Here is a 14,829-nt window from a genome sequence, read left to right on the forward strand (position 1 = left end):
TGTCTCTTGCTCTCCCTCCTTGTCCTAGCCTCTAGCGTTTTCATGCTTGGAAGCTGCCAACAAGGGGAAAAATGCACCAAGCATTGTCTGCATCTCCACTGTTGAGGGCATTTTTCCTTCTGCCAAGGGAGAGAGGGGAGATCTGCTGTCTTAGGGCTGGGAAACCCTCACCCTGCCACTCTGCTGGCTTTTGGGAAATCATTAGCTGTTGCACCTCTGTTTCTCCTCCCATATACTTTTGGTTATCCTCTGTTCCTCCTCAAATCTCCCCTGTATTGCTGCAGATTTTGGTTCTCCTCAATTGCAAGTTTTCATGGGGCAGAAGCCCCTGTGATGTGCTGCTGTCATGGAACATTTCTTAGGACTCACAGAGCTGGTTTTCCATAGGGAAAAGTGCATGTTTTCAGTGTGACCAACCTAGCACCAGGTGAAATCCATGAGACCAGGTGTGTTTTGGCACAAGCTGACCATGAAACCCCACAGCTCCAGATTTTCAGCTTCTTCTGCTACTTTGATCAAAACTCAGTTTCCGATCTTTGATGGGCTTTTAACCCAGATATGTTATGTGATGAAAACCTCTAGGACCGTTTTCTTGTATAGATCAAACCCAGACAACACTCTAGTGAAGACTCAACAAATATATTAAGACTTTCCAATTTCTCAGTAGTAAAAATGAGCAGCAAAAATTTAGATACACACACACACACAAATTATTCAGGTTCTGCAAACAAGATATTGATGCCTGACATGGAGTATTTTGGGACCTGTGTTTCCCCAAGTGCATGTGTTAGCTCTGATTCCTTGCTGAGTGTCCAAAAAATGGGCTCTGTTCTCCCAGGTCCCCTAACCACACATGGGGGGTAAGAAGCAGATTTTTTTTGTCTTAGGAAGTACATCTCTCTGTTAGAACACCTTGCAATTTGCAGAAAGATATAAGAGTTATGGGTGGGAAGTAACAGGAAACTACAGGGGGCAAGTGAGAAACGATTGATTTATTCTGCCGTAATAAAGGCCCAGAAGACGTGGTTCTTGTTCCCAGATTTATCTCTGGTTTGCTCTGTGGCCTTGAACGAGCCATTTCACTTCCTTCTGTCTTTGCTTCTCCTGCTGCTCTTTGGCCCTCGAGCTTATGAGCTCTGCAAGGCGAGTGGGCTCTGCCTTGTGCTTGCACAGCAGGATCTGATCCCAGGGATGTAAGCTCCTGGTTGTGAGTTGTTGGGACCTATGTGTTGGTACAGCACCTCATATGCAGAGAGCTGGGATCCTCAAGGCTGGAGTAATAAATAATAGATGTTTTTAAAAATGCAGAAATATAACTAACACAAAGGAATGAAAGGAAATAACCATTTCTAAGCTCTCAGAGGACTAACAGAAAAAGTAGTGAGCTTATATTTCTTTCTTGATCCTGCAACATTAGCAAACTGTGGGATCGAAGGACAAGGAGTTTGAAATAACTGTATTTTTTAATCTGTTTCCAAGTGTGTGTGTGTGTGCACATGCATAAAATCCACAGTGCATTTTATAGGCCGGCCAAAAGGCACATGAGTGAAACAGCATGTGATGCAGCCGTCGAAAGAACCCGTCACCCAGCCCAGGAAAAAAATTATGACTGTGGCTCTAACCATTTTTTATCATTTCCATCTCTATTGACTGACATGTATTTTCTTCCTTCCCTGACCCAGAACACCAGGACTCTGAAACTACTGAAATGTTTGCACAATCTTGAAGCATTTATTTAAAAGTTGCTTTTCCCTGAAGGGTAGGTACTACAGCCAGATTCAAAGTCAGATCAAAAAAAACAAACAAATACTATCTTTACAAGCCCTTCATATCGGTATGTACCAAAGGACCTATCAGCTTCCTTTTCCTTTTGGCATGCTGACAACAGCCCAGTGCCTCAGGCAAAGAGCTGGAGTACGTGTTTACAACCCTTTCAAATTCACAGGCCAAACAGGAAAAGAAGGAAAATGTCAAAAATTACAAATAAAACAGTTGATCTTCAAAAGCAACGAGGCCTGCAAATGAATAATTTTTAGGCATGCTGTATCGGATTTCTTAAATATTTGTCACAGCTGTGAGTTGCATAGTGCAGTGTTTGTTAACCTTAGAACTTGTCTTAAGTGCTCTCACGAATAAATTTATTTATACTGAAAAAATCCAAGTGTCTTAATAGCTAAAACGTTTTTCAGAGGAGCTTTTCCTCTTCTTTTTTTTTTTTTTTTAATGCTGCTGCAGAGAATCCTTCTCCATGTGCTCAACATATTGCAGCTTTGCTTTAGCAGACAGCAGGAGTGATGATAGAGATAACGAGAAGAGGAAAAAAAAGAGAATGGGAAAACAAGAGGTGGGAAAATGACAGGACTTATTTGTCTTGGGTTTTTGGCACGGATTCACTGTTATGTGATGCCTTTTGGGTTACAGGTACATCATGGCCTTGGATGTTTTACTTTTCTAAACCTTTCTGGTCTTTGTGGAGATCTTGTCTGAAGAACTGAGGGACAGAAGGGTTTGCAGTGGGAACAGTCTTGCATATGTTTAGAGACATCATAGTTGGAGGCATCTGGTCCTGGTTAGTTTAGATTTCCCCTCTAGTCAAAAGGAAGAGACTGCAGCTCCATAGGGTGATCCCTCTTATCCCAAGTCCTGAAGTTGCTCTGAGGAAAGTATTTTTCTTCACTGGCTATTGTGGGATCCCAAATGACTAGTTTGTATTAGACCCCTCTGTTTGGGATGACTAGAGTCACTGGAGATGAATCCCACTTTCCCCACTTTCTTGGGGAAAGTGATGGAAAGCAGACAGATCTGAGTCCAAGTGCTTGGTCAGGTACTGGGCGTGTGAGAGTGGTTTGAATTTACCCCAGACTCCCTGAAGACTGCAAAGATGAGTCTGCAATTTGGTAATCTGCTCTGGGCAAAAGAAAGCACTGATGTTTTCTGCTCAGCCTGGGCAGGCAGATATGGTTCGAACAAGCCATTTTTAGCTCCGTGCTTTGGCATTTTGAAGGGAGAAAGAAAGTGTTCCAGCCTACTCTGCCTACCAGATATGGTTTGTTAAACCACCTTCTTTGCCCAAGAAACCACAGAAAGAGGCTGAAGGCAGGCTGCAACTAGTACCTGTCAGAATAGCTTGCCTGGGGAAGAGATGGAGGGGCCTTCACTGGAGGTCTTCAAGAATTAAATAAGAATGTTTTTTCCCCCCCCTACTTTTTGAAAATGAAACATGTCCTAAAATAACTTGTCGTTTATCTGCTGTGGGTCTGTAGATCTTGGTGTACCCCACGGAAGGCAATTTCAGGTCCAGGTAAAGGGTGCAATTCCAAAGAAGGGTCACCACGAGTCGTCTGCCACAGTGGTGCTGCTGCTCAGGTCTAGCCCAGCTGCCATCGTATCTGCGCTAGCCGGCATGGTATTGATTAAGAAATCCCTACTGTGATGCACAGAGTAAAAAGAGATATATTTAAAACCGCTATTTTGGCAGTGCTCGCAAACTTTTTTGTTTTTGTTTTGTTGAGAAAAGCAATCCAGTGTGAATAATCTTTTCCTGTAAACGCGTAGAAAACCTTTAATCAAATACAAATTACTTCTAGGCATGAGAAATAAATGTTTGATGAAAACGTATCTTAGTCATGGAACATAAATAGCTCTTCACAGTCAGTATATAATCTTGCATCATTATGAAAGGAAGTGATCATTAAAAATATAATTTGGAGAGCAATATTTTACCTCCTAGTTGTCAGAAGACCCCCCTTTCTGCACACAGTTCTGGACAGGGTTAATCCCCAAATGACTTGCACCATTGTAAATCAGGAGTAACAGACCCTGACTTCAAGCAAAGGCTCTTGGTGTAGAACACAGGAGGATCTAATCCCGTTGCCTGAGAAAAAAATAAAAACATCTTAGGAAAATACAACTGCATTGGCACTGCAGGGAGAAAAAATAAAGCAAAGTACTTTAAACTTCTAAAGTAATATTTCTTTTCAGCTTCACCTGCACTTTTAGTCCTCTAAATCAGTAAGCTGTTATAAAGGAAAATTATATGTTCCAATCTCCTGATGAATTGTGTACTGAGATTTTGCATTAGTAACCATGAGCATTTACACTTTCCTAAGATTAAAGGCAGTTTTCCAAAGCTGTGTCTGCTTATTAATTAGTGTCTGATGAAGACAGATTGCAGACAGAAATAGTGGTTAGAAAATGGAGCTAACCTTTAAGACTAAATTAATCTCAGGTTTAATGGGTTTCAGTATGCTTTAGAGGTTTTGTACCTTTTCTGGTAAATTTCCAATAGAAATCAAAGTGGGTACAAGCACAAAAAAGAAGGCTGAGTAAACATGGCGAGGGCAGATCCTCAGGAACGGCAGATCCACTGTAGTCTGCTAGAACGGCCTTGTAAATCTTTGCAAGTGCACGGTGAGGCCAGGGGTTTTGAGGGGCCAGACCTTCAGTCTAGCACCACCTGGAGAGGGTCTGTTGCACCCCTGGAGCGATCCCGGCTGGTACCAGTGTGGACCAAGCTCTCTCATGGCAGCTCTCTCCAAAAAGGTGGGAATAGGACCGAGGCTGAATGTGTGTGCAGCCTTCGGGGTGTCCTCAGGGATATCTTCATAAGGGGAACTGCCTTCCTAACAAATAACCTTTTTTGGGGGGTGGTGCTGCCTTGCCCCTTGGAGACGTGCCTGGACCAATTGAGTGAGTTGTGTGGGACTGGGAAAAAATGAAAGCTGAGTTGACATCAGTGTGAACCCACTGCTCTGTCTTAAGCAGAGGCCATGAATTTTTTTCAGAGATCTCCTAAAATCAGCAGCTGTTTTATTTTCTGGCATTTAATTTTTATATTGTGCTGTCAGGCATCATGTGATGTTAAAAGCAATGACAAAAAAGCATGAGGGAGAGTTGGCTTTTGGGGGAAAACCTGTTCTTGTACAACTAGTTAACATGTGTTTCCATAAATCTGCAAATCTACTTCAGAGTGCTTTGAACATAATCTGGGCCTAGTAAAATACAGTCAATTATATATCCATTTTAATTGTAAACCAAGTTTCAAAATGCTTGTATTGTTACGTAAGTGCTTATAATTCTCTTATTTCTATCATATTTCCTTGGCACCTCATTTGAATTTACATGTATCTGAGGTCATAACTGGAATGAAGGTTCTGCTTTTGGTTAACTTCGGAGCATAGATCAACTATCATGAGCTTAATGAAAACGTTGTCATTCCAGTGGCTTGCTAAAAAAAAACAAAAAACCAACCAAAAAAAGAAAAACCCCAAAACCCAGTGACTGTTCCCTTCTGTCAGTGCAGGACTGCTCTGTCATAACACACCATGGAGCAATCGCCACCACAGATAAGCATCCCTGTTACCCTAAATCACTGTGATTTCATGGGCCTGTGTAATGCTGGTCTTGTTTACTCTCCTTGAGGGTTTGTCCCAGCAGAGATGGGCGGGTGGGGCTTGCTTGGAGATGAAAGAAAAAACAGGTGAAACTGCAGTAAGGAGTGAGATTAAAACGTGCACCATCTTTGGGGTACCCAGATTCATGAGCCCTTTTACGCTCAGGATTTTGACACTTTTCTAGATCCATCAGTTTGGCTTTTTAAATTTCCAGTGAGGTCAATCTAAGTTCTGTAGCTGGAGAGTGGGTAACGTCCCAAATATCCCCACAGATGGTAGTTGGAAGGGTGATTTTTTAGTCTGTGCTTTCCCAGCCTCTGGCATCTCTGGTGATTGTATGGACAGCACAAACTGCAAATAAGGGCTCCACACTGCACTGTATTTCCAGCTCTGGAAACACACTAAAAAGCAAATAGCTCTGCTTCTTTCCTTCACCTTGATTGATTTGATGTTGCTGCCAGAGGAGAAAAAACCCCTTTTTTTTTAAATTCATTAAAATAAAATCTCCTTTAAATAATTTTAGAGTTCCGAGATAACAAACAACAAGACAAAGATCACAGCTGAAGGTTTTTATACCATCGGAATTGTTAGTCATTGTCTTTGAGCTCTGTATAAATAAATGATTGATGCCTCAAAACAAGACCCTTGAAGGTGTTTTTATAAGGCCACAAATGTGTCAAGCAGACTTATTAGATGTGAAGGGAATGATTATTTGTACAAAGTGAAATGAACATGTGCAATAATATTGTAAAATGTTTATTAGTCTAGAGTGTGCTGAATTTTCCTAAAATATATCAGGTTCTCAGTTTGCATTTAATGTGGTGTTAGGTATGACGCTATATCCTTCCTCGGCTATTTTCAGTTAGCGTTATGCTTTTCGCAGAGTAAATCACGAGTTTGTGTCCTTTATAACAAGGGCATTATCAAAGGTGAGGCAATGCTACCTGTCTAGAAATCCGGTGTGAAAGAGAACGCGCGCTGATCCTTCGTTCAAAGGGTGGTGGTTGGTTGGATCGTGTCTATTGAGCAAATCTGTACAGGGCAAAACTCTGGAAGCACTTGAGCATCTTTCCTCTTTGGTGGTTGTTGATGCAGCCAGGCACCAAGGTATGAGCTCCCTTGCTGCTAACTCTGTTCACACATGGCTCTAGCATCACACGTTGCATTTACGGTCAAAAGATGGGATTCTGCCCAGTGATGGTTTTGAGGTAAGCTGGGCTATAAAGGGGTGTTTAGTTGCACGATGCTGAGCCTTCTCCTTTGCACTTGTGCTCTACCATCAAGGCTTGATCTGTTCGTGGAGGGTAAGAGCAGCAATGTAATGACTTTGTTCAACCAGTTCCCCACTAATCTACGGTCCCTCTTTCTCCATGTTTTGGGGGTGATGGGCCGCCTGTGTGTTTTGTAGAGGTTTGGAATTAACCCCTGAGGACCTGGCTTAAATACCCGGTGATGCTTTGGGACACTCTGTGCCACATCTGAGCTAGAAGTCTAGTGGGGGCATTGAACGTGGGGCCTCTGTGGTCTGTTGCATCATTCTGAGGACTGACAAATTTTGCTGGTTTTTGTTCTCTCCCTCTTCAGTCAGGATATTGCTCCTGCAGCTGAGTTTTTCATTGGGTCGGTGGTCTGTCCCCTGACCCTTTTAGGTGTATAATGACACACACACTGGAGGATGGCAAGTTAAGTCAAGCAGATCCATTTTGTCTTCTCTTCAGACATATACCTAGATAATGGACTTTGACTGGACAGGACCTTTCAGTCCTTCTTCAGAAAGGACATTTAGGGAGTCTTTGATAGCTGAAAACCTGAAATAGAGCTTCCCACATTCATGGCACAAAGCCTAATCCAGATTTGGGTTTTCCTGTAGAAACCCTTCTGCAGACCAGCACTGTTCTAGTGGGATTAGCTTTCAAGATTATTGATGGCTGCACTACTTTTTTCTTCCATTATCGTTCCCTTCTCAGGGATACAACTCAGAGGGGCTATTGGTTGCAGAAACCTTTACATGAAAGTCTAGCATAAGTGCTATCTTTTCAATTTTTTTAGGGCACATGGTTTTGAAACGATGTCTTGAAAATTCCTTGGGGAACTCCATGGAAGACATCCACGTCGAGCTTGTATACTTACACAAAATTTAATGCATTTCAGATAATTGTCACCAGGTTACTCTTTGGCTCTCCCAGTTCAAAGAACTGGTTGGATTTAACAAAGAAATTAAGGGATCACACCTAGGGAATAAAGCTTGCTGTGAAATGTTTTCTGTGAAAGCCAGAACCAGGTGAAAATCACTTAGTTTCAGGTTTCATTACAAATTTGAAAACCATATCTCAGGTTCACTGAAAGGTTGGTTAAGGGTCATGCTGCAGGGCCTGGTTTGGAATGAATGTGGCTGATTTATGTCGTTTGCTGCAGAACTTGGTTTCATTCATTACTTTGACCCAGGTTCAGGGGTCTGGTCCTCTAAGCTCTCCTTGTGCGTTGAAGTCAATGGGAATTCCCTCCGCAGAGGCCTTGGAGGATCCATCTCCATGAGAAACTCAAGTTTTTGATTGCTTTAAATGCCGGCTTTATTTCAACCCCTCACCACCTCCTCTGGTGGAAGTTAACCTGATTCCGTGCTCGCCAGATGAACTGCTCTGTTGCCCCCAGGTGCGGATCCAACCTGACTCGCAGAACCCAGGAGTCAAGTAATCTAACCAGAAGTTTGCACAAATCCATCTGTGCTGAGATCACTAATTCCCACACAGCCCTGCTAGAGGGTCCCATTGCCATTTTGCAGGCAGGCAGACCCACAGGTTAAAAGCTAGACCAGCATGCTGTTGGGTGAACATTAGCCACATCTCTGACTAATGAGCATCTGGTTCCCCTTACCATTAAGAATATCCATGCGACTCACAGACAAGGTCTTGCAGACCTGCCTATTGATACAGAAGGATCAGTCACTTCATCTCTGCTCCCCAGGGTTGCTGATCTTTCCCACTCATGTCTCCAGGCTGTTCTTCATGTCCATGTTCTGGAAAGGCAAGCAAAGAGTGGTAAGAAGATTGAGTATCATCTTGACACTTCTGACACCCCAGAAGCATCCATTGGAGCCTCATCACCAACTGGAACCTTTTTGTCTTGCTCTTTTCTAGTTATTAATCACTTGCAGATGCTCCCACAGCAACATTCCTGTGGGAGACTCGACGTCGGCATGGATTCCTTGCCTCAGTGTTACCAGAGTAAGAAAAAAGGCTACCCTGAAGTTCTGATTAATCCCTCAAAAGCAAGAACATTTGGTCATGTAGCAAACCTGGAAAGCTGGGCTAGCAATATGCCTTTGAGAAGCTGCAGAAATGCTGAGCATTCATCTTGAATTCAGAGATTGAGCTCACTGAACTTGATACCTGAGCTGGGATTTCTAAATATTAAACTGGAAATTAACTTGGAAAGCTGATTGGCTTGCCAACAGGGCAAAACTGAATTGCTTCACTTGACTTCTGCTTTTACCTCCCTGGGAAAACCTTTGCTTCCCAAACCAGTGGTGTGGCGAAGACATGTTAGAACCTTCTCAGCATTGGCAAGGATATTTCTGTGATCCCTTGACTGGAACATACACACCAAAGGTCAGATTATGATTGAAACATTGTCACTTGGGTGGGATTTGTGGGAACTTCAAACAGGCAGGAAAGTCTAGGAATGGACTCATCCTGTGGGGTTCAAATGAACTCTGACACATGCAATCAATGGCCCATGCCACAGGGCTCAGCAGCACCTTGGCTCCTGGTGACTACCTTGGAGATAACTTTGTGCATGTGTATTTTGGCCACTGGCAAACGTGAGACAGTTCAACCTAGCTTAAATCTCCTTCTGGGTGGGTTAAATCAATCCAAATTACCTCATGTTTGCTGCGGGCTAGGAACACACAGGCAGTTGCTGTGGTGGTTCACATAATGTCGGGTCGGCTGTGCCGGGTGGTGCCGAAGGCATCTCTAACGTGGTACTCTGCCACTGGTGGTGGTCACCAGGGCACTCCAAGGAAAATCTACAGCAACAGGGCAAACATCTGGTGACGTTTTTCCAGTATCACTCTTTTAACCTTCAGCACTTTAGTGTTCAAACATACATCAGACAAAGGTGGTGTTTTGAATGTAAGGAAGTTTTTTTTTTCTCTGAGGAATTCGGCTGATCGCTTTTTGAAGCCACATACATTTCACAGCATCCCGTGCAAAGAACTCCTTAGCTTCACCAATTCTGTGGGAAGAGCTGTTTGCTTTCATTTCTTCTTAGTCTGCTCTTTGCTCTTCACTGTTTCCCAGGAAATGTACTCGAAAGGAGAGTAAACAACTGATCCTTGCTCACTGTGGCCAGGATTCCCCTGATCTCTACCACATCCCACCTCAACCATATCTTCTCATTTAAGAAGTTCTTCTCTATTGTACCATGCCCCATACAGCAGCCATTCAAGACCTTGGATCATTCTTGTCATGTTGTTGGTCTAAATGTGGGTGCATGTAAAGATCATTTGAATCAGGGTTTTTTATTCAGGTCTCGTCCCACTCATAACTTTGAAGAAAAAAATCACATGAAAAAATAAAGCAGTAGACATGTAGGACCAGCAGAATCTGCTTGGTTTCATGCTGATGCCCTCCCCATCTCTTCCTCTTCTCATGAGTCAGACCACCATCAGCAATGCCCCTTATTAGCAATTCCTTCTGTTTCCCGTGTATCTGAGCCTTGGGAATGAAGCATAGCATGACAAAATGTGGTAGTAAGAAGTTCTCTACTAGTTTGATGGAGGAATGGGATTGTTTGTTCTTTTAGGAAAAATGATTGGATTTTGTCCTTTATCAGAGATTATTCCTGTTAATTTGCTTAAAACACTTGGAGTGTTTGGCACTTGAAGGTTCCAGGGTAGGGTAGGGAAGATGTTCAGAATGTATGTACCGTATTATTAAGACACACTGAGCAGTAACCTGACACCGAACCTCTGTGTGGCCTTTCTGTTTTACATGCTACGGACAAGTACATTACTGTTTTAACAGTCGACTTCCTGTGAAAGGGAAAGCTGGGTTTTTATTGATCTTACGCTGTTTCAAATCCACCTACTCTCAGCTGCATGGTGTTCACTTGGAAAGCATCTGACGGGATGTTCCTGGAAAAACCTCAGTCCGCGGAACAATACAATGCTTCTTTGTTTGTCGTCTTCTTGCCGAGGCCAGTCAGCCCTATTGAATGAACCTCAGATGTTTTGATTTGTTCTTTGGTGAAAGTTTATATGACTTAAGCTATCTTTTTAGCCTTCCCGCCTTCCCCTTCGGGTTTTTTTCTAAAGAACAAAGCCGTTTGAATTAAATTGCTCTGTATTGGGATTTCAAACATTAATGAATGTTGTTTCAAAGTGTTATCTCATTTGGGGCCTGAAATGACGAAGGGCCACCATTCTTGTGCCAGTAGAAGAGCCTCTGTTGCTTTGGGATTGTTTGCTATTTCTTTAAACAGATCGGCACTTTGAAAAGGTCGTTTGTTTCCATACATTTCTTATTATAAAAACAAAAATAATGAACAGCCAGAAGGCCAACATAGAGCAGCTGTATTATACATGCCGGGAGATGCAATGTGTAGTCTAGCTATTGAAATAATAGACTGAGGATTATTAAAAAAAGAACCCTTACTACTATTTTTGAGACCTAAGGGCTTTGCAAGTGTTTATTTTATGTAGGTAAGAAGCCAAATTCTTTGCAGTGGAGCACTTCTGCTTCCCTGGAATCATAGAGATGAAGATGGCCTTCTGACATGGTGTATTAAAGATCTTCATTTAAATAGTGCATCCCCAGATGACAACCTTGGACTGAGCCTTTCAGACTTCCTCTGAAATCACAGTGCAAAGGCTGTGTGTAAAAGCAGATGTTTGCAGTATATGTATTTCCAGTGGACTTCAGTGGCAACAAATATTTTAAAAAAGGGGTTCTTTCTTTTTTTTTTTCTTTGTTAATAGAAGAAGCTGTTGAGTAGCATTCATGGTAATGAGTGACTATGGTCAAGTCAGGTTCTTTATTGATAATAATCCCTGGTCCCTGTGTCATTGAGAACAGTTTCTATAGGTACAAATGAGTTGGTATAAAGGAAGCCAGCATAATACATCAGGGCTGGGTGGGAGATTACTTCATTTAACTTCCGCCTTCCTTTCTTTGAGGTCCTATTAAGCTAAATAATGGCAGTCTATAAAATGAAGGAGCGATTGAAGTGTGCCTGCAAGCCAATTATATCATTCTGGACACGGTCTCCAGGACTCTTTGTATATGTACATGTATGTGTGTCTTGTCTCTCTCTTGGCTGGGACTCTGACTCTCTTGAAACTGCTGTTTTATGGGCAGCAGTTTTATTGTGAGAGTCTTTAGTTTTCAGAATTGTTGCTTTTATTCTTTCCCCCCTCCTTAGCCACTGGTTGCATTTTGCGTCACAAAAGGTTTTCTGTAGGGCTGCGCTCTGAGTATGGGGTTTAGAACCTGAACTTGCATTTTGGTCCTACAGCAAAATCCCTGTTAGCTCCCTTTAAAAAGGCAGGGAAAAAAGGGGAAAAAAAATTCAAAAGATGTTTTAATGTGTAAAGTGGGTCTTACATTGATTGCCTCTCTGGGATAGTCATGGGTGAAAGGAATATCTGGGGTCAGGCCTGGGAAGGAAAACATGAAAAGAAACTTAACTGAGACCAATAATAGAGGTAAAGTTCAAAAATCGATAGCAGGTTGTTTTGTACCAAGACATAAAAGAAATATATTTCCTGCTCACATAGATTAACTACTGCATTATAGAAAGCTGAAGGGATTATATCTTTCATGTTTTGTGCCTTGCTACATCATGGAAGAGTTACTTAAAATTTCCATCAGAATGTCACCGTTTCTAATATCCAGTGGGACTCTTGGATCAAACGATGTCATGGGAGAGAAAGTCCCATGGGTTAGTGGAGTAAGGAGTCAAGAAATAAACCACCTTGCACACCCGTCAACTGCCCTTCTTTTAAGATGTGATGGAAAAGAGTAAACACAAAGTTAACATTACTTTTCCTTGTTCTGTGAAATGCCTCTCTTGGTCTAGGTGAGAAATTTGGACTGTCTGTGTAAGTCAGAGGTGGGGGAAACCAGGGAAGAACAGACTTTCCCTGAACAACTTATAAACTCTTTTATCAGGCCTGCATGTCATTCTGGTGCGGTTAAGATGAAATAAATCTATTTCTGGCCCTTCATGAAACATGACATAATCACAGGGTTACACCTTAGTAGACCATTTCTAGCCATCTAAATGCAAACAATACGGAGAATGGATTAAGTGAGACCGGTGGGGCTGTGTAAATCATTAGGAGTTTAGTGGAGTAAGACCAAACTGGGAAAAAAAAGCTATTCAAATAGGTGCACTGTGACACCCATGATCAAATATGATCAAACACAGAAATCAAGTGAGGCTGCATAGCATGGAGTTTGGCTCCTTGCTTGCTTTATACTACCATCAACGACAGTCTCTCACAAAATCTCAAGATTATGTGTGTATGTTGCTTTTTATGAAAAATCCACATAGGAGTGTTTGGTAAGGATTACAAGGTGATTAATAGATGTTTTAAAAAATATTATAAACTGTTATGGAAGCCAACAAATTGTGTAGAATCACAGCTTAGAGCTGCCTTGTCCAAGGGCTTTGTAATGGTCTGTACCTCATGGTGCTTGCATTAACCACCACGTTACTACATATATTAATAATCTCTTGGCTCTTTTTAAAAAGCTTCTAAGTATAACTTTTGCAGGAAGTGAGATAGACATGTCTGTGTATCTGTCTGTTTTATAATGGGAATGTTGCTGTAGCCGTGATGATATAAAAATATATTAGAGCTAAAACCACCCTGTTGTATTTTATAGTATTATATTATGAGAGTAGTGAGATGAAGTGGGAACTTACATTTAAACCTCTATTTTGGTTCCTTTAAAACTTGAATTCAAAATGGTCTTTAGAGGCTGAATTTCTCTCTCATATATCTGCAAATATTTACTTTAACATCTAAGATGATTCCATGTCCAGACACTCCTTTGGGCACATGGAGGGTTAGGTCAGTTATCAGTGGTCTTCTCATTTGGGAAGAGTCTAGGGGCAAAGGTAACTTTAGGATGCTCAACATTCACTGTTTCAAAGTAACTGCTGTTAGGGTCCACAGGCACTGCCAGTCTGCTGGACTAGGATCACAGATCTCTTCCTTTCTCACATCCTCCCCTATTACAGGTTATTTTCCCTTTCTATGTATAAAGATACACTTTATATGCTCTACCTTCCAGTTTCTTTGATTAATACCAAAGCATTTTGGATTCATCAGCTGATTAGAACTTGGAAATGCCATAAGAGAATAAAGAATTCTGATTATCAGAAAGGAAAAAGTAGAAAAAAATATGTATTTTCTTTTTCTTTTCTCTGACTCCAGAACTTCGTTTTTAGTTGTCACAGCTTTCAGCAAAATGTTCATGTGTAACAAAGCACGTGCTAAAACTTACCGAGGAACTTATGTCCATGGAAGAGTTGCCAGAAATTTCCCCGATAAGAGCCTTGCTTTGATTGTTGACAGCTTTCCTAAACTTACTCTTTTTAGGCTGAAGTTTTCCATGCTGATTAAAATTGTCCCCCAAGAAAATCATACGCAAATGGTACAGTCATTTTGAGAGAGAAGGAAAAGTGCTGCTCCAAGAGACATTATTGTTCCCAAGGGAGCAATCCAAACTGTTTCGTGTTTGTGAGAAGGTGGGAAGGATTTTGCTGTATCTGCAAGAGACTGTGTGGATTTGGCCAGGAAAAAGGCAGTTAAAAGAAAAAAAAAAATCAGAGTTTGCATGAGCTCAGTAGAAATTTGATAAACTGGGAAGACTTTTTGCCCCCTGTGCCTCCATTTACAAAAATCAGCCCACAAAGGGGAGTATAAGCATCTTCCTTGCCCAATGTCCAAACTGGACCTATTGTGTGGCTACTCTGCTTTTGGGCTGAGGGACTGAGCTCAGAGGGTCTCCCCTGAGTCCTGGTACTCCCACACCAGGCTGAGAAGGAAGTTAGAAAGGAGGCAGCCAGCCTTGTGCAGGAAGGGGAGAGAAGCACAGGAGAAGGGCAGTCCATTTAGGTGGTCCTTTTCCCGAGCATCTGCAACCAGCTCCTTGGAGAAACAGATAGTGAGCTTTTGGTTCCAGCAGCAGCCAGGATTAATTGATTGGTTTGGTAATTTGTTTTTAACTGTCTAGACTTACCGAAAAATTGTAGTGATAGTAAAGTACTCTGGGACAATTAGCAGGTAATGAAGAAATTACAGTATTGCCATGTTTATGCCTGGCTAGTTGTCTTCAAAATGTTCTGCAAATTGTTGCTCTCAGCAATTCACGTGTGCTGGGACATCTTCAGTCTTATCTTGCCCATGGTCCTGTACCCACCT

This window comes from Pipra filicauda, unplaced genomic scaffold, assembly GCF_003945595.2.
Source record: "Pipra filicauda isolate LSUMZ 115617 unplaced genomic scaffold, ASM394559v2 scaffold36_size6622888_pilon, whole genome shotgun sequence".
NCBI lineage: Eukaryota > Metazoa > Chordata > Aves > Passeriformes > Pipridae > Pipra > Pipra filicauda.